We start from the raw sequence: 20,721 nt of genomic DNA, 5'->3' as shown, positions 1-20,721 counted from the left end.
TTGTAGCCTGAATGCCACGATTTTTTCTAGGTTCAGGAGTCAACAGGAGGAAGGAGCAGTTGTTGTAACAACCTTCGGTGCTTCTGAGAGCAACATCCAATTGTCTTGTTCACAGGAGACATTACCTGGTGCTCAGCACTGATGAGAATCTTCTCCCAGGTTCTGCAGTGGAGCCAGTTGCCCTGATGTGCAGAATTCTGTAGGGCAGCATCACTGGTTGTAAGATTATAGGGGAAATAATTGTTACAGAAACACTGGATTAATAGTGGGAGGAGGACACTTAAAAGCTGTTTGGAATGTGTCTCTTAAAGAGGCATTCACAATGTTCAGTCACTGTGGCTGTGAAGGATGAGCAGGTGCAGAAATTCTCAGACTTCTGAGCTGGGAATCTTGTAGAGCAGAGGGTGTTATGAGAGAAAATAATCTGAAGGTTCTGTGGATTTCCATAGCCTCTCTGGGCCATCGTCCTCAAGGCCATTTCTGTGCAGGCAGAAGAACGAGGATACGGAGGAGGGATATCGCTTCATCGAATAATGGACTCTGTGACCCAGCCAGTATTCCTGTTGAATCAGGTAGGAAGTGTTTACTCTTTTCCCCCCAGATGGCCCCATGTAACATTTATTTTGAGATTTGTCAGTGATGCTTATATTAATTCACTCTTTTTATATTGATGAGAAGTACGATGTTCTGTGGGTTTATTCCTTTGTCTGTTTATGCATATTTGAGTTGTTTCCAGTTTCTGACAGTTTTAAGTAAAACTGCTGTGGGCATGTGAATCCACTTCTTCATGTGGTTACGTCTCACTCTTTCTGTTTTAATACTTTGGGGTTCAGTGCTTGGGACACAGGGTTAGTGAATGTGTAACTTTTTATAGAACTCCATACTATGATCTGAAATGTTTGTGTTCTTTGGTATTCCTACCAGAACAGTTTGGGACTTCCAGATCTTCCTTATCCTTGCCAATATGTTCAGTCTTCTTATACTTTTGACCTTTTAAATAAATACGTAGCAGTATCTCACTGTGGTTTTAGTTGTATTTCTTAGATGTTTTTTGATGTGGAGCATTTTTTCATTTCCCACTTGTATGTTCTCTTTAGTAAAATGTCTTTTTATAATTCTTGTCCACTTAGGAGGCAGGGTAATTTGCTTGTTTGTTAATGGAGGTACTGGGGATTGAACCTAGGACCTCATGCATGCTAGGTGTCCACTCTACCACTGAGCGATACCCTCCCCTGCTTTTTGTCCATTTTTTAAAATGAATTGACTGTTTCTCTCTTTATTAACAAATAAGATAATGAAACAATGAAGACTTATTTGAAATTCCATTCTTTAGAGATGTGACTCCTGCTGTGAGAAATAATTATTACTGAATACTGAAATGCTGTTTCCTAAATTCTGCTGCACGCAGTGGCTACATACAGAATATACTTTTAAGTTTAATCTGTATTACTGACATATTCTCCATCACTTTCATAAGTGTAGATTTTATTAAACAATAAAATCATCAAGCCAAGATTTGTACTGTTCGCAATTTTCCCAGTGTAAGTATTCCCACTGTGGTCAATTCAAAACTTCCAATGTGACATCACTGAACACAGAGTTTGAAAGTTGCTAGTAGCACGCTAATATATATTCCACCTTAATGATGGTGGGAAAATGTGCCACTGAGAACACAGGAAAAAAATAGTGAAATGATTAGGAAGTCAGAAGTTTTTACATATTTTTAAACAGTTCAGTTGTCGTAAAATTGCATAAAGTGAACTGCACATATTTCAAATGTACATTTTAATGGTTTGACAAATGCTTCCATCTGAAACCAAAACTTTACTACTACTCATTTTGACTCATCCTTCACAACATAGAATTACTGATACAGTGACTTATCTCTTATGGCTATTTCCAGTAGCCACAGAAATGGAAAAGACTATGTTAAGAACCTGGACGAACCCTTTCCTAATCTACCATCATTACTGGCATTTCATGGCCATTCTTGTTTCATCCACCTTCATGTACACTAGTGGGTTACTTTGCTTTTAATCCCAGACATAACATTTAAGCATAACTGCCTCAGAATGCATTTTTAGAAATTGAGTGTTCCTTCATAACCCCAATGACTATCACTTAAAACATTTAAAGATGGAAATGTGTTGTGAATGCTCAGTTATTGTAATTGTCTCAAAAGCATGTTTCTTTAAGGCAGATTAATCGCAGTCAAGATTCAAAATGTATTCTTATGGTTTTCAGTAGCTGTGCCTCATTAAGTCTCTCAATATTCAAGTCTCATCATTTGTATTCTTATTTGTTCATCAGAATTTGGCAGATTCTAGATGTGGCTTATTGAGGATCTCTGATACTGTTTAACTGATGACCCTTCCCCCATAACCCTGTACACCAGATATTGATGAGATGGGTGATTTAAGTTTGGTCCCAGCAGACCAGTGTGTGATGGTGACTGGTAAATAAAAATAAAATCTCTGGACTCAGAAATCCTCTCCTCAAAGGTAGTAGTGACAGAAAACACTTTTTATTTTAACTGAGTAAGCATTAAACCAGAATTTGGTATGTATCACAGGGCACATGCTAAGACATTACAAAACCTGAAAAAAACTCCGCTCTATGTTGCAAAGCAGATACAACCCATTACATGTTTTGAAGATAAACAGTAACTAGTTGCCTAGCGCTATTACCTGTTCCATGCTTAGTCACTGGCTGAGAGCCGCCTGCCGAGAGTGTGGCTTCTGGGATGTGTGGTGGCTCCCAAGGCAGCACAATGAGGGGCTGTTGGCCAGCTGCACTTTGAGAACAAAATCCATCGTGAAGGGAGAACTGAGTAGCATACTTGCATGGCTGCCCAGAACTGAAATCAGGGATAATCTATGAATAATTTTAAATATGGTTTGGGCAGAGCAAAGAGGCAGCAGAATAATCCTTTGGTAGGTCTCTTAGTTTCTGAAACTTCCATCTCATTCTTATTTTAAAACCATCAAAGTAGGTCTAGCCGAAAAGTAAGAAATAAGCCCTGAAAACGCACACACACACACACACACACAGTCAGGAGAATTTGATTGCTCCATTTGTGACGCATAGTTCTTCCTAAATTTTTCGGGCAATGGGCATGATTTTTGTGAAAGGAAAATCAAAATGAAGTCGATGTTCCTAAGAACACTCTAAATTTGAGCCAGGAAGCTACTAAGGAAGTGTGGCTTAATGTACCTCTCAGCCTGGATGGAATCTGATCTTTTGAACACCTATTGTCCCAATGAAGTCATCTAGAATTTCTGCAAGAAACTCAAGATACATATCAGACCCTTACCCTAAAATAACTTGTGACAGACTATCTACTTATTGGACCGCTACCCTAAAATAACTCCTGATTCCTTAAGGACAAATACTTCCTAAGTATTTGTTGCATCAGTCGATCACAATTCTTGCCAGGCAACTTCAACAACTTCATGGCTTCTTGTCTTTGTAAACCCCTGACTCTCTTTCCCTGGAACACTCGTGGGGTTACCTGAATTTATGCCTCCTGAATTGCAGTCCTAAGACCCTGGATAAACTCTCTTTTTACTTACAGCCTCCTGCCTTATTTTTTGGTTGGCGTTACATCTGTCAGAAGTGGGATACAGCATGATCTGCAAACTTTAACACCTCCATGGATTCGAGTAAGGTGCCTACGAGAGACCACTGTGCTTTACCATCTCCTTGGTGATCCCAGGTCGTGCTGGTGAGTCCTCCTGTACCTAAGCCACCTACCTTCGTAGAAGTTCTAGTTTATTTGGGTGTCCTCTGTTGCTGGCTTCTGTCCTCTGGGATTTTGCTTCCCATTTTGTTTGAGGGGCCTCTAGCATTTCGTTTCTCATTTTGTTTGGGTTAGCGGCTTCTGTTCTCAACATTTCATTTGCTGTTTTGTTTTGATGAGCCATTACCCTTGGAATATGGGAAGTTCGCTCTCTTTCCAAATTAGTTTTTTTTTTTCCCAAAAAAATACCCAGAAGTGGAATTACTGGATCTTATGTTATTTCTATTTTTAATTTTTTGAGGGATCTCCATAATATTTTCCATAATGGCTGCACCAATTTACATTCCCACCACAGTGCACAAGAGTTCCCTTTTCTCCATATTCTCACCAACACTTGTTATTTGTTGTTTTTGACAGGCCCTCTGCCCATTTTTTCATCAGGTTAACCCCTTATCAGATGTATCATTTACAATATCTTCTCTCATTCAGTAGGCTGCCTTTTCATTTTGTTGGTAGTGTTCTCCACTGTGCAAAAGCTTTTTAGTTTGATGCAGTCCCATTGCTTCATTTTTGTTTTTGTTTCCCTTGAAGACGTATCCAAAAAAATGTTAAGACTGATGTCAGAGAGCATACCGCCTATGTTTTCTTCTAGGAGTCTTACGGTTTCAGGTCTTAAATTTAATTCTTTAAACTATTTTGAGTTTATTTTTTGTAAGTGGTATGAGAAACTTACAGTTTGATTCTTTTGCATATAGCTGTCCATTTTTCCCAACACCATTTATTTTTGAGATTGTCTTTTGTGCATTGTTTCTTCTTTTCTCCTTTGTTGTAGATTAATTGACCACATACTTGTGAGGTAATTTCTGGGATCTCTGTTTGTTCCATTGACCTAGGTGTTTGTTTTTGTGCCAGTACTGTGCTATTTTGATTCCTGTAGCTTTGCAGTATAGTTTAAAATCAGGGCATGTGATAACTCCAGGTTTGTTCTTATTTCTCAGGATTGTTTTGGCCATTTGGAGTCTTTTGTATTTCCGTGCAAATTTTATAATTATTTGCTCTAGTTCTGTGAAAAATGTCATTAGTATCTTGATAGGGATTGCATTGAATCTGTAGACTGCCTTGGAGAGTGTGATCGCTTTAGTAGTATTAATTCTTTCAGTCTATGAACATAGTGTATCTTCCCATCTGTCTGTGTCATCTTCAGTTTCTTTCACCAATGTCCTGTAGTTTTCCAAATATAGGTCTTTTACCTCCTTGGTTAGATTTATTCCTACGTATTTTATTCTTTCTGATGCAACTGCAAATGGGACTACTGTCTTAATTTCTCTTTGTGATAATTTTGTTGTGAGTGTACAGAAATGCAACATGTCTTGGTATATTAATTTTGTATCCTGCAACTTTACTGAATTCATTGATGAGTTCTCATAGTTTTTTGGTCAAAGAATCTTTTAGTGAAATAATTTTTAATTCCAAATTTTCTTCAGAGACCTCTGCATAGCAAAAAACAAAAAACTGCCCATTGAGCTTATCAGAACTTAAAGTACCTCTTAAAGTACTTTTTTTTTTTTTTTCAAACAGAATGTTCCCCAGCATGGCCACTGAAGGTCTAAATCATCTTTGCTGAAATTATGCCATTTATAAAGATAGATGCAAGAATTCAGATTCTAATGAGTCTGTATAAGAAGCACAAGATTATTCCTGGTAGATTTAGGTGATGGTACACGCAGATGTGTGTACACTTCAGGCCTCAAGCCCCAGACTGACAGTGTACCACCTACAAACACAGACCCAGCCATCAGCACCCCTGGTCAGGCTGAAAACCTGCATGCATCCATTCCAGAGTCTGCGGGCTCTGCCACCCCAGCTGCTCCTTAGTGCTTTGTCCACGTGGAAGTTGTGGGTCAGGGTTAGAAGCCCCATTTCCCTCTCCCTGGACCTGGAAAATAGTCCTCGAGGCACAGCTCACTTATACTGGGCACAGTGCCCAGAGCTGCTCACAGCCCGCCTGCTGACCCTCTCCCCAGGGCCTCCAAGAAAGGGCTCTGTGAGCACCCCCATCCCACAGATGGGGACACAAGAGGCTCCGGCACGAGCAGACAGTCCTGCTGCTGGGAAAAGGCAGAGCAGAGACCCGAACCCCACGGCAGAAGTGTCTCAGGGTGCCTCCTGGGGAGACAGCTGACCTGGGCAGCTCCCCACCGGATGAAGACTTAGCTGCAGCCTCTGAGTAGGACCCCAAGTAGGGGTCAGAGCTGTTCTGGGAAGAGCCCCCTGTTGGCACTGGAGCCCTGCAGTCCACGAAACCCTCGGAGGTCATCGCAGGCTCCCCGGGGCACTGCAGCACCCTGCAGGTATCAGGACCCTAACAGCTGCTGCCCTGCGGCCTCCCTCTCGGCCTCGCCCTACACATCCCCCAGGAGCTCCTGAGCCGGCTCCATCTTAGCCCCGTTTTGCACTGGGGGACTGAGGATGTGTGGGCTGGAGGGTGTGTATCTTGCTGTGACCCCAGGAGAGGCAGGGATGCAGAAATCCACACCAGGCTCGCCCACTGCGTCCTCCTCCCCTCCAGCCTGGTTCCCCACAAAAAGTCCCTTCTGCTTCCCTCAGGCTCCTCTTAGGGTCCTTCTCACCCTCCCCACTGGTGCCCTGCAGACCTCCTCCCGGATGCTGGTGGTCCCTCAGTTAGTTTGCTAAGGTTGCCAGACCAGGGCACCACAGTCCGGGTGCTTTAAACAGAAAGTTATCTCTGCACAATTCCGGGGGGTGGAAGCCTGAGATCAAGGGGTTAACCTAACAGTGGCTTCTTTTGAGGCTACAGTTGTAAGTGGCTGTCCCCTTCCTGTGTCTTCATGTGGTCTTCCCTGTGTGTGCATCTGTGTCCTGTTTTCCTCTGTGTATAAGGACACTGGTCACACTGGAATAGCAACCATCCTGATAATGCCATTTTACCACTTTAAAGACCCTATCTCCATATTCAGTCCCATTCTGAGGTGTTGGGGGTTTAGTACTTCAGTGTATGAATTTGGGGGACACAATTCTGCCCATAACAGCCCCACCCATCTTTTCACAGGCAGTTAACGAGGCGCTCTCCTGAGAATTACATCATTTAACAACCCCAGAAGTATCCAGCAGAGGAGCTATTTATTTCCACTTCTCAATGGAGGGATCTGCAGCTCAGAGAGGGTGAGTGACTTCCACAAGGGCACACAGCCACCAGACATCTGAATTGGGGAAGATTATCCCTACACTCTACTCTGGGTCAGCTTACCTACTTCCCTCACATCCTCTCCTGACAGAAATAGCCATCCAGACCCTGAACTCCACTGGACTCCACTCCAGTGAGACCATCTGCTGAACACTGAGCCATCACATAACGAACCCCACCCCTGGCCCAGGGCCTCCATGCTCCCCTCCCTCTCGGGCATGCAGTGTCTTCCCTGGTGTCACCCTGGACACATGACTGGCCCTTGCTGCCACACGTGAGTCACCCCAGGGTTGTTGGTCTTCCTCCTAATACTGCCCCAGGGAGTCTCCTCCAATCAGTGCCCCAGCACTCAGCTGTCACCTAGGAATTATGTCACTATTGTGGACATTGGAAGACATGCTAAAGACCAAGAATGTCTGATGTGACCCTCAACCGTCCCTGTCTCCCTGGCCCTTCCTCTCACCCTCTCTAGCCGATGACTCTAGCCCTGACTGCTCCTTCCCACCCCTCTAGGTACAAAGCAAACCAATGAATGAAACTGCTAATCCCTAAGAAAGTTCTGGCGCTCTCCTAGGGAACTGACCTTGACTGCCTTTCCCTACATGGGCTAGATGAGGTCTGGCCCCCTTATAAATCCTGCACTTGTCACAGTGACAGGATAATGGCCTCCCAGATTTGTCACTGCATCCCCGGGGGTATGTGAGGTGCCCCAGGCTGGGCTGATAAATGTCAGTGTCACAGACCTGCCGCACAGGGTCCCCAGTGTGTGTGCAGCTCATATCCAAGGCCTGAAATGTTTGTTTCCAGGCTGTCATGGTGTGGTGGCAAGACAGTTAGACTCCTTGTGTTTCTAGGTGTGTCACATACAAACTATTTTATTTGACAGATACACATTTTAAAATTGAGAGATTTTAATTCTCCCTTTTGAAAATGGGGAGATTTCCTTCTCCTTCAGAGCATTTACTTTAGGACATTTCTAACTGTCACATCTCTTTAAAATTCATGTCTTTGGATACTACACAAGCCTTTTTTCAGCTGGCTTTTTTTTTCCTTCCAGTTTTAGGATTCGAAGATGTCTTTCTCAAGAACCTTGGAGCCATCCTTTCAAACTGCAGACATCAAGGGAGACAGCTTGCTTGTCAGTTCCTGTGGGAGGACAGGAGTCTCACTGTAGTGGACACCTTGCTCCAACATGAAAACTGTCTCCGATAGAGAGGTGAGAAGTTTGTTTTTCCTATGGATAAAGCCAGTAAGCTGACACAGATACTCACCTCAGACAAACGGTGCTGTCGGCTCCTCTTTCTTGAAGACCTGTTATTGTTTATCTTGAATATGCGTGTCCAGTGGGTTGTACTGCTTAGCTATTTGAGAGATTTTTTTCTCTCCTTGCTACTTCCTAGTGGACTGCCTTTGATGCACATCTATTTTGGTTTAATGTTTATTTAAGAATAAGATTGGTTTTGTCTCTACCTTTGTGAAGAGGGTTTCTAGGTTGGGAGAAATTTTTGTTTTTACTTCCCAGTCACAATCACTCATCTGTCTGCAGGGATCAAACCTCACCACTCATCACATCAACACCTAATGTACAGGAAACAGGGGGAAGGGTGAACAGTGAAACAGCATCAGAGACTCAAAAAGCCACATCTAGAGTGTGCCAAATTGTGATGAACAAATGACAGAAAATTATAAAAAAAACAGATAATACGAATTTTAAAAGGTAAGTGGACCCTACATGTTAAGAGACCTAGAGATGCAGCTGCTGATTTTGTTTTGGATTCTTTCATATATGTTCTTCAAGAGTCTGGCTAAAAGGTTTATCAACTGTCTTTTCCAAGACCCAGCCTTTGGTTCCATTGATCTTTTCTATTTTTTTTTTTTAAGACTCTGTTTTGTTTCTGCTCTAATCTTTGATTTCTTTCCTTCTACTAACTTTCGTTTTGTTGGTTCTTCTTTTTGTAGTTCGCTTAGGCATTAGGTTCGGTGGTTTGAGTTCTTGTTTCCTGAGCTAAGCTTGTATCGAAATCAACTTCCTTCTTAGAAGTGCTTTTGGTGTGGCCCCTAGGTTTGGGGTCATCGGATTTTCCTTTCTATTACCTCTCTGTATTTGTTTCAGGTTTCCTTTGATTTCTTCAGTGACCCATTGGTTGTTTAATAGCATATTGTTTAGCCTCCATGTGTTTCTATTTTTTGTAGTTTTTTTCATGTATTTGATTTCAAATCACATAGCATTGTGATCAGAGAAGGTGCTTAATATGATTTCAGTTTTCTTATTACTGAGGCCTGTTTCGTGGCTTAGCATGTGACCTGTCCTGGAGAATGCTCCACGTGCACTTGAAAGGCATGTGTCCTCTGCTGGTGTCAGATGGAATGCTGTCTCCATCAGTCAGTAAAGTCCATCTAGTGGGATGTGTCCTGTGTGGCCAGTGTCTGTCTCCTTACTTCTTTCTCTGGGAGTGGGGTTTTAATGTCCCCACCATTGTTGTGTCAGTTTCAGGTGTACAGCAAAGGGATTCAGAGACATATATTCTTTTTCAGATTCTCTCCCATTATAGGTTATGACAAGATACTGAGTATAGTTCCCCATGCTATACAGCAGGTCCTTGTTGTTTCTCTGTTTTCCACATCGTAGTGTGTATATGTTAATCCCCAGCTTCTTAATTTCTCTGCCCCTGACCCTTCCCCTTTGGTAACCATAATTTGTTTTCTGTGTCTGTGAGTCTATTTCTGCTTTGTAAGTAAGTTCATTTGTATCATTTTTTTTTTACTCCACATGTGATATCGTATATTTGTCTTTCAGATGCTTTACTTCTTTCTCACCACTTGCAGTCAACATAATTTTGGAAGTCCTAGCCACAGCAATCAGAAAAGCGAAAGAAAAATAATCCAAATTGGAAAGGAAGAAGTAAAACTGTCACTGTTTGCAGATGACATGGCACTATACGTAGAAAATCTTGAAGACGCCCCCAGAAAAATCCATTGAGCTCATCAATGAATTAGGTACCGCTGCAGGATCCAAAATTAACATGTAGAAATTTGTTTCATTTCTGTATAGTAACAGTGAACTGTCAGAAAGGAAAATTAAGGAGACGAGCCCAATTACCACATCAAAAATAATAAAATACCGAGCAATCAATCTATCTCAGGAGGTAAAAGGCCTGTCCTTGGAAAACTATTAAGACACCGATGACAGAAACTGAAGATGACACAGACAGGTGGAAAGATATACCGTGTCCTTGGACTGCAAGATTCAGTATTGTTAAAACGATCACACTACCCAAGGCAATCTACAGATTTCAGTGCAACCCCTATCAAATTACCAATGGCATTTTTCACATAAATGGAACAAAAAATGACCCCAAACAGCCACAACAATCTAGAGAAAGAATGGAGCTGGAGGAATCACTCCCTGACATCAGACTATACTACAGAGCTAGAGTAATCAGAAAGTATGATGTCAGCCTGAAAACAGACACACAGATCAACAGAACCGAACAGAGAGCCCAGAAATAAACCCGCACACTTGGGGTCAGTTTACTCTACGACACAGGGTCAAGAACATACGATGAACAAAAGACAGTCTCTCTCAGTAAGTGGTTCTGGGAAAACCGGGCAGCTACATGTAAAAGAATGCAATCAGGACATTCTCAGACACCATATACAAAAGTAAACAAGATGGAGTACAACCTAAATGTAAGACCAGATACTATAAAACTAGAGGAAAACACAGGCAAAACACACTTTGACATAAATCACAGCAGTATTTTTTTGGATCCGTCTCCTAAAATGAAGGAAATAAAGGCAAAAATAAACAAATGCGACATAATTAAACTTAAAAGCTTTTTCTGAAGAAAGGAAACCATTGACAAAATGAGAAGACAGTGTCCCGAAACAGAGGAAATATTTGGACATGGTATGACCGATAATGGATTAATGTCTAATATATATAAACAATGCATACAATTCAACATCAAAGAAACAAATCAATTTAAAAATGGGCAGAAGATCTGAACAATTTTCCAAAGAGGAAATGCTGATTTTCAGTAGGCACATGAAAAGATGCTTAACATCAGTCATCAAGCAAATGAAAGTGAAAAACACAGTATCACCTCACACCTGTCAGAATGCCTATCTTCAAAATAGCACAAATAACAAATGTTCGCAAACTATGGAGAATAGGGGACGCTTGTACGCTGTTGGTGGGAATGTATATTGGTCCAGCCACTGTGGAAAACAGAATGGATGTTTGTGAAAAAAGACTAAAAACAGGCTTACCATATGATCCAGCAATTTCATTCCTGTGCATATATCCAAAGGAAATGAAGATACTAGTTCAAAAAGGTACACGCACCCCAGCGTTCACATCAGCATCATTTACAATTCCCATGATGTAGAAGCAACCTAAACGTCCGTCGACAGATGACTGGATAAAGAAGTGTTGGTGTACTTATACAATGGAACACTGCTCAGACATAAAACAGAATGAGGTAATGGCATTTGCAGCTACATGCATGGACTTGGAGGGCATTACGCTAAGTGAAACAAGTGAGACAGAGAAAGACAAATAGTGTATGATATCACTTGTAATGTGGAATCTAAAAAGTACAACAAAATATTGAAGATAACAAAAAAGCAGCAGACTCACACATACAGAGAACAAAGTCGTGGTTACCTCTAGGGAGAGGAGGGGGTGGGAAGTGTAGGGTTGGGGGTGTGAGGGTACAAACTACTGGGTGTAAGACAGGCTCAAAGCTGCAGTGTACAACACAGGGAATACAGTCCGCCCTTTGTCATAACTGTAAAGAAAGTAACCTTAAAAATTGTATAAAAAACTAAAGGAAAAAACTTACCAAATTGTAAAATTCAAGTATGTGCAGTTTATTTCACATGATTTATATCTTCTTAAAGCTTTAAAATATGGTTCGAAATAAAAATCTGCAATTCCTTCTGTCTTTGGAAGTCAGGTTGAGTATGCTGATCCCCCATCTCTCTCCTCATGCCCTGGTGGAGGTGCCTTGCCTCACTGGTAGCAACGCTGGTGAGCCGCGGGGGGCCGTTTCCACCTGAGTTAAGAGAAATGCAGGCTGCGTTAACACATCCCCCTCCTCCTCATCCTGCTCATCTTTGTGTACAGCAAAGATGTGAAAGGAAAAGCCCAGATGGGCTCCAGTATTCCACAAGGGCTTTTTTTCACAGCCGTGGCCCTTACTCACACGAGGTACACGGCCCAGGAGGCCAGAGGATTTCTGCGCCTGCTCATCCTTCACGGCCAGTGACTAAACACGTGGATGCCATTTTGATAGAGGGACATTCCAACCAGTCTGCTGAGTCTCCTTCCTCCGATTCCTTTAAACCTAATGTTTTTGTCACAAATATGATTCCTACTGTACTCTTACAACCAGGGATACTACTCTAAGGAGTTAATGGGCAGCAGGACCTGTGGCCCCTCTGCAGGACCTGGAGAACAGATTTACCTCATTAATACTGAGCAATGCAACTTCTCCTGTGAACTGTACAAGTTCATGTTTCTCAAGAAGCAAAAGAAGTTGTCATAGGTGTGCCCTTCACAAAATCATGGCACTCAGACTACAAACTGACTCTGGGTAGCAATGCAAACTAGGCCATCACTTTGTCCCCTCTGAGGCACATAAAGTTTGGGATCCCAACAAAAACCGTTCATCCCTTTATGTTAGCAGAGGCCACTTATTTTCAAACCACCCCCATACAAGGAATAAAATTCCCATGAGTAAGCAGCAAGGCCTTCCTTCAGAATCACAAACCAGAGCAATAGGGGGCAGGCTGTTCTCAGGTTCACGATTGGAGGATGGAACATTCCATCACAGGACTCACGTGAGACCAAGAGTATTACTGAAAAAGTAAGCCATCTTTTCAAGTCACCAGCAAAGTCCTGAGCCAAAAGTGGGCCAGCTCCTCGGCCTGATGCATCAAAGAGGAAGCAATGAGTGCCCAGGTGCTCACTGTTCCCTCCAGCAAGTGGAGGACACCACCATGTGTTTCCCCAGCACACTGCGGGGTGAGTGGTGGGGAGAGGCTTTTACTCTAGAACTGCAGGGACAGATACCTGCCAGCACAAAGACAGACATGTGGGTCAGTGGATCAGAACAGAGAGCCCACAGACCTACAGTCAGTCCATCCTCAACACAGGAGGCAAGAACACACAATGGAGAAGAGACAGTCTAGTCTCTTCAGCAAGTGGTACTGGCACAGCTGGCCAGTCTCATGTAGACCAATGTGGTCAGAACACTCCCTCCTCACACCACACTGCATCATGTGGGAGCTCTAATTTGTTGTTAGAGCACCTCCACATGCATACATGATGCAGCAAAATTGAACTCAAAACGATTTATAAAGACCTAAATGTAAGACGTGATACCACAAAACTCCTAGAAAACATAAGCAAAACACTGAGATAAATCATACCAATATTTTCTTATATCAGTCTCCCAAGGCAAAAGAAGTAAAAGCAAAAATAAATAAATGGGACCCAATTAAACTCACAAGCTTTTGCACAGCTAAGGAAACCATAAAGAAAACGAAGACAACTTACAGAATGGGAAAAAAATGTTTGCAAATGATGTGACCAACAAGGGGTTTATTTCCTAAATATACAAACAGCTCATACAGCTCAATAAAAACATACAAATCACCCAATCAAAAAATGGGCAGAAATCCTGAATAGACATTTCCCCAAAGAAGACATATACATGGCCAATAGGCATATGAAAAGATGCTCAACATTGTTAATTATTAGAGAAATGAAGATCAAAACTACAATACATTATCATTTCACGCTGGTCAGCATGGCCATCATCAAAGAGTCTACAAATAAAACATGCTGGAGAGGGTGTGGAGTAAAGGGAACTGTCCTACATTGTTGAGGGGAATAAAAACTGGTGCAGCCACTATGGACAACAGTATGGAGGTGCCTTAAAAAACTGAAGTTAGAGCAAGCACAGAATGCAGCAATCCTACTCCTGAGCATATATCCAGAAAAGGCAATAGCTGCAATCCAAAAAGATACACGCACCCCAGTGTTCACAGCAGCACTATTTACCACAGCCAAGACATGCAGTAACATGGATGGACCTAGAGATTATCATACCAAGTAAAGTCAGTCAGAGAAAGACAAATACTATATCACACATGGAATCTAAAAAAAAAAAAAATACAGATGAACTTGTTTACAAAACACAGACTCACAAACATAGAAAACAAGCTTCTGGTTACCAAAGGGGAAAGTGAGTGGGGAGGGATAAATTAGAAGTTTGAGATTACCAGATAGACTACTATACATAAACAACAAGGACCTACTGTACAGCCCAGGGAACCATATTCAATATCTCGTAATAACCTATAATGAAAAAGAATTCATATATGTATAACTAAGTCACTTTGCTATACACCAGAAACTAACATGGTACTGTAAATCAACTATACCCCAATAAAAATAAAATAAAAATAGAGAATTTCAGAGGTGTTCCTCAAGAACAGACCATGGTCCACGTGAACAGTGACCATTTCAGTGATGACAGCTCCTGACACAAGCAGGCATGAGGAAACGTCAGCTAGAGGAAACAGACCCTGCAGTACACAAGCTGGACAAGGTTACCTAGCCACGGCGAGGGCAAATAAGGTGCGATCCATTAAGACAACTGCAAAAGGTCTGCGTCTGACACCTTCCTGTGATGCTGCAGGGAGCAGGTGTCGGGGCTGCTCAGGGAGAATAGAGGGCAGTGCTCAGACCTTACAGTACCAACCCCAGCACCTCCCCCAGGGAACTGAAGGAAGCGGTGTCCATGGTCCTGATGTGAGGACAGCGCTGCCACTGGGAAAGGGGAAGGGCAGAGACCAGCTCAGGGAACAGGGGCGGGTTTGAGGCTCTTACCCAGGGAGGTGGCAAGTGCCAAGTTCGCCAGCATCACAGCACGGTACAGGCATCTGAGCCTCATCAAGGAGAACCTGTTCCTCCAGAAAAAGTTCACAGCTACATCTTCAAAGGTCACGCCATCCTGCTATGATGGTGACAGATGAAGCCACAAACAGCCCACTCCCAAGGAGCCACAATCCATTCCTTCCCACCCCAAAGCTCCTCAACTCAGAGGAGAAATCAGGCCCCAGTACTACTGGTGCCACTTTCTCCTCTTGGGTCCACTGATCACTGGGTAAAGCCATCAGCAGCGAGAGGCAGGCAGGCAGGCAGAGATTTGAGCGGTGGGACTAGCCCAGTAGGACCCACACATCCACAGGCAACTCCCCTGGAATGGCTGTCACCATGTAATTCTCAGTGCAGCGCCTTAGGCCACCAGACATGCTCTCTGTCTGACCAAACATCACTACAGAATGCATGGTCCTCGCCTCCAGATCCCACAGCCACAAGCCATGCCCACACAGGTGTCTCGTTGCCCTTCTCATGTTACTTGTACTTCAGTCTCCCCTTCATACCACCACTGGTGAGGGTTTAATTCCCACCCCAAGTCTGTGGCCAGACACCACCTGACACTGGCCAGATGCAGTCAACAGCCATTTATTAATCAGGTATTAGTAAGTGGGAGAGGACACACACCAAACAAAGGCCACGTGCAGGGTGGACCCCAGGAAAGTGACCAACCAAGGGCTGTGGGATCAGGAGGGCAGGGCGCCCCACTTCCTCCAGGAGAATGTGATTGGCTGCACGTTGGTAGGGACTGAAACCCACCCCAAAGGGATACACAGGAACTGCACCTACTCTGTTGAGACAAAGGGCTGTGAGGCTAGGAGGCATCACCTGTGAAAGGAGAGGATGGAGGGAAAGCTGGACTCCGGCACTGGAGGGCACCCTTTTTTCACCAGATGTCAAGGCAGCACATCTACTGGCCAGAATTTTAGAACTTAACAACACAGCTGGGCAGACAGCTTCCAGAATATGCTTCACAAATTCAAACAAGATCCAGTATGACCACAGACGTGGTACAGGTATGGTTCCCAACAGCAATGGCAGCCCCAACACTGTGTGAAGGTCTCATTGGACTCCTCGCCTCAGACTTAGCTACACAGAACCACATGTGGACCTCACACAGCCATGGTCATACACTTACTGAGCTCTCAGCACTTACAGCCTTCCTCCATCCACCCAACCCTCAAGCAGAGCCCAGTCCCACTGACGACCCACCCAGGTCTGGTGACTCACAGGTTACTGAGTTTCCCTGACCATATCCACCCAGGTGAAAGGAACACCCCAGACTCCCCCAGAGTCCTCACAAAATCTTGGTTGATACCATAGGGTGGTAAAAACGCACCTATTTCAGCCTGAGTATGTTTAAATATGCACAATTTATGGCAACACAATTAGTCAGACCTTGTTTTTCATGGGTTCCGCCTACTTACGCCTACTATAAATTTTCCTACTTACCAAAATTGGAAACCCCTCCAAGCAATACTTACACTTTTATACTCACTGACAAACACATGCAGAGACACAAAAATGTGTGTGAGACAGACAAGGTGACGCTCTGCCTTCTCATTTCGGCTCTCAACAACGTAAACAAGTGTTCTTGCCATGATCTATTGAGTGCCCCATTTGTGCATTTTTTGGTGATTCTGTGGTCCAAGACAGCCTCCAGACCTGGTGTTTACATGCTGTCTAGTGTTCCTAAGCACAAGGGGTGTGCCTAGAAAATTCTTGTTATAAGCACTGCTCAGGCATGACTCATAGTGCTGTCGGCCAAGATTTCAATGTTAAACAAATCAATGAATAAATAGTAAATGAACGTCTTTAAACAAACATGGAAAACAAAGTTATGTATTGATTGGCTGACAAATATGTTGTGACCAGGGATCCAGATTCACTAATTCAGTGTTCACAGCGACTCTTAGAACATGACTATAATGAATGACAACTGATCGTTCTTCAATAAAGCTGTTACAAAAGTTTAAAAATTTACAGTGTTCAGGATGTAGTTCCTATAGTCTGAAGATTACTGTGCTCCATAGATCTAAAGGAGAAAGAGGCTTGTTACTCATTAGAACATTCCAGGCTGGAAGTGCTAAGGCAGGAAGGGGAACCCTGAAGTCCCTAATGGGCTTTGTGGGGGTTGAGGTCATAGGTCTTTGGACAAGCTGCTTCTGTGTGAGAGCCAGCTTCCTGATTATTAACCATTTTTCCCATAAAGGACCCTCAAATCTATGCTTGGCTTCTCTGCTGAGGGGTCATGTTCAGAACTAGGACTGGGTGGAGGCTATGGATAGAATCACTCTGTGAAGCAAGACCCAACTCTTCACCAGAGACTCCAGGAGAGGACTTTGTGTAGTATGTCCTCATGGAATGGTGTCCATGTCCTGAAATGCTGTCAAAGGCGTAGACCATCCCTGGGGAGTAGAAACCATATACCTATTCCTTCCCTAAACAAAGAGGAGGCTCTTTCGGTGAGTCCAGTGCCTTGGTCTTCAACTTCCCAGCCTCCAGAAGAGTGAGAAATAAATGTTTACTTAACCATGCAGCCATGGTAGTTTGTTAGAGCAGCATGAACTAAGACAGCTTATTTCCTGTGTCCCACCAAGGGCTCTCGACTCTGTCCCCACAATGAGCAACTATATGGGACTTAGGTGATATAAGTATTAAGGGAAAGAAAGGACAGACGGCATCTCGGTTTAGCCCAGAACAATGAGAGCTCACAGGAAAGAAAACTGTTACAGAGAGAACTTCGGAGGAGGGTCTTACAACAACAGACCACGACCCACGTAAGTAATAATGATGTCAGTGTGGGTAATTCCTGGCAGAGAGGCATGAGGAAATGTCTGGTAGAGAAAGAAAGTTAAACCTGGGTCACACAGGTGCCTTGGATCCAGAGAAAGTCACCTGGCCAGGGAGAGGGCAAGTAATGTGGGACTCGTTAGGATGAGTGTAAGGCTCCTGCGCCTGCGCCCACCCGGGAGTCTGCAGGAAGGCAGGTGTTGGGCCTGCTCAAAGACAGGAGGGCAGTCCTACCAGCCACAGCACCTACCCAGCAAACTAAGGAAGCAATGCCCAAGTGAGACGGACACAGCTGGCCCTGGGGAAAGGCGAGGGGCAGAGACTATCTCTGGGCACAGGGGTGGGTGTGAGGGCCTCACCCAGCAAGGTTACAAGTGCCAGGTTCTCCAGCACCACGCCATGGTGCAGGCGTTTCTGAGCCTCATCAAGGAGACCCCACTCCTTCAGAGAGTACACAGCAACATCCTCAAAGGTCACACTGCCCTGCCAGGATGGTGACAGATGAACCACAAACAGTCCACTTCTGAGTCACAATCCCTCCCCTTACACATCTATCCCACACCCACCCTCCTCCCAAGCTTCCTAACTCAGCGTTTTAAGAAACCAGGCCTTGGCACTACTGATGCCATTGTGTCTACATGAGCCTACTAATCGCTGGATCCAGACATCAGCAACAAGAGGCAGGTGAACAAATGGACAGTTGACCTTTGAGCAACACAGATTTGAACTGCAAGGGTCCACGTATACTTGGATTTTTTTCAATACATACATATTACAGTACTAGATGATCTGTGTATAGGTTGGTTGAATCAGCAGATGTGGAACCACAGACACAGAGGGCCTCACTGTAAATTTTTATGTGAATTTTTTAAGTGTGTGCAAGGTTGGTGCCCTAACCCTTGTTTTTGTTTTTGTTTTGTTTTTTACCCTAACCCTTGTTGTTCAAGGCTCAACTGTAAATCCAAGCCATGGGCCTGGCATAGTGGATCCAGCTGCTCCTATTACACTGGTATGGCCAAGGTCTCAAAACTAGACCCTGGAACCATCAGGTAAACTCCCTCTCCAAGTACACATCAGTCTTTACAATGCACGTCGCTCACACCTCTGGATTCCACAGCCACATGCTCTTGGCTGCCACCCCCTTGTCCCTGGTCTCCCCATACGTGACTTAATTAGTATCTCTTCACCCCACTGTTGAGGGTAGAATTCCTGCCCTATGGTTATGGAGACAGCCAAATACCTGACACCTGACACTGAACAGATGACACACATTTATTAAATCACATATACTCACAGCCTGGGAGACAAGGACACACCACACCACACAGGGCCACATGGAGGTTTTACTCCAGAAGAGAGTAAACCACCAGAGGCTGTAGGACATAAGCTTTGTAGTATCGAGAGAGAGGTGTTCCTTGGCTCCCAAGGGAGGATTGGTAGGAACTGAATCCCACTACAAAGGGATAAACAGGAACTGCTCTGATCTTGAAAAACTCACACTCAGTAACTTGCACTCCGGCCACTTAAACCATCCCATTTTCATCACCCATCTTAAGGCTGCCCATAATGGGCCTATGCTGTAACAAGGCAGATGACATCCAGATTATGCTGGACACATTCAAACTCGACCCAGTGTTACCCCAGACATCCCATGGCTTTCACTAGCAGCACAGCCTCACAACTTTCTATCCAGGTTTCCCTGCCTGGCTCTGCTCCTTGCCTCAGACTTTGTCACACAGAATCATGTGTGGCTGAGACAGCAGCGGCCCTCTTCCACTTCTGTGCTTCACTTGCTGTCCCCTTGCCACGCGCAGTCTTCCTCTGTCCACCTATCCCTCATTCCAGGTCCAGCCCCTGTTGGCCTCCCTGGGCCTAGTGACTCTCACAGAAGACCACATCTGCTCCTGACCTCATCCTCCACGCTGAATGGAAAACAAGCCCCACCAAAGTCCTCACACAACCCTGGTGTGTACGGAGTGGTAAATGAGCACCAGCTGCGGCCTGAGCGTCGTTCGCACCTCAATTACTATGACCCTGCATCCATCTCATGTCCACTCATCTCTTGGGAGCCTTGGCCACCTGCCAGACAATACTGTCTCTGAGGGTCTTAACGAAGTTACAAGTACCGGGTTCTCCAGCATCATGTCTGAGAGCCTCCCCAACTCCTTTCCCACCCCTCAAGGTGGGACCCAAGGACTGGGGGGGGGGGGGTACACTTAACAGACTAAAGACACAATAATCCAGAGAACATGTGGTTCGGAGTCAGGGCCGGTGACCGAATGGACACCCTCTACTTGGCTGTGTCGGTTCACACGCGCTTCTGCAGCCGTGGGAATGTGGGGAAAGTGATGCGTTTGGGGGGGGGGGGTTCGATGGGCTCAGGCCTCCCTGTACCCTCGCCTGGCCCTCAAGCCTGGGGTAGCTGTTTAACGACTCTGCTCAGCGCTCAGTTCGCCCTTTACCAGGCTTCCCCCCGCCTGGGGGCCCGTCCCCGCGCCGTCACGCCGTCTGTCAGAAACACGGCCCCACCCGCGGCCGCCTCCCCGGCCTGGACCCCGGGGCCCGGGCCGCAGGCACGCGAGCAGGCGCCCCGCACTCGGGCTCTAGTGTCCGGCGGGAGAGGGCGGTGCGGGCACGGAGGACGCGCGTTTACCTGAGGCGGGTCCCTCAGCGCGGCCGCCGCCATCGGGGTCTGAGGGCAGGAGCGGCGGGGGAGGAGGGGAACGCGGGCGCGGGGGTCCGTATCCCGGACCCGGCGCGGGGCTCCCCGGGCGGCGTCGCCGAGCCTCGGACCCGCTTCTGTGCCGCGTGGACCACGACTCTTCTCGGACCTTCTCAATCCCGTCTCCTCAGTCCCTGCCCAACGCTCCGGAGCCACAGCCCCACAGCAGTTAAAATGGCCGCCAAGAGGCGGCGACAGGAAGTCCCTCCTCTACCACTCGTGCCTCAGACGGAAACGCTCTCTTCATGAGGTTTTTGGTTGGCTGAGTGACGCAGCGGCCTGTCGAGGCGCATTCTGGGTAATGTATT

The 20,721-nt window shown here is 45.1% G+C and overlaps 2 long non-coding RNA genes across 10 annotated transcripts in view; one reads left to right on the top strand and one right to left on the bottom strand.

The window, feature by feature from the left end:
* LOC105074441 (zinc finger protein 211) overlaps positions 1 to 11,885 on the top strand; it is a 59,076-nt gene extending 47,191 nt beyond the window's left edge. For 3 of the 9 annotated variants that reach the window (XR_012509313.1, XR_012509317.1, XR_012509319.1), the window contains exons 4-9: positions 450 to 572; positions 3,575 to 3,724; positions 6,810 to 6,922; positions 8,002 to 8,160; positions 8,491 to 8,661; positions 9,742 to 11,885. This is a non-coding gene — a long non-coding RNA (zinc finger protein 211). The other 6 variants (XR_012509320.1, XR_012509321.1, XR_012509316.1 and 3 more) reach the window with 4 other exon arrangements.
* Positions 7,804 to 20,614, bottom strand: LOC123618816 (uncharacterized). The gene is made up of 3 exons (XR_012509324.1): positions 20,345 to 20,614; positions 11,792 to 12,004; positions 7,804 to 8,090 (listed from the first exon to the last, which is right to left on the bottom strand). It is a non-coding gene; the product is annotated as an uncharacterized LOC123618816 (long non-coding RNA).
* Positions 20,615 to 20,721: the final 107 nt, after the last annotated feature.

The sequence above is a fragment of the Camelus bactrianus genome, chromosome 9, assembly GCF_048773025.1.
Source record: "Camelus bactrianus isolate YW-2024 breed Bactrian camel chromosome 9, ASM4877302v1, whole genome shotgun sequence".
Taxonomy (NCBI): domain Eukaryota; kingdom Metazoa; phylum Chordata; class Mammalia; order Artiodactyla; family Camelidae; genus Camelus; species Camelus bactrianus.
Note: the sequence above shows the minus strand (reverse complement) of the source record. Positions and strands in the feature narration are given on the sequence as shown.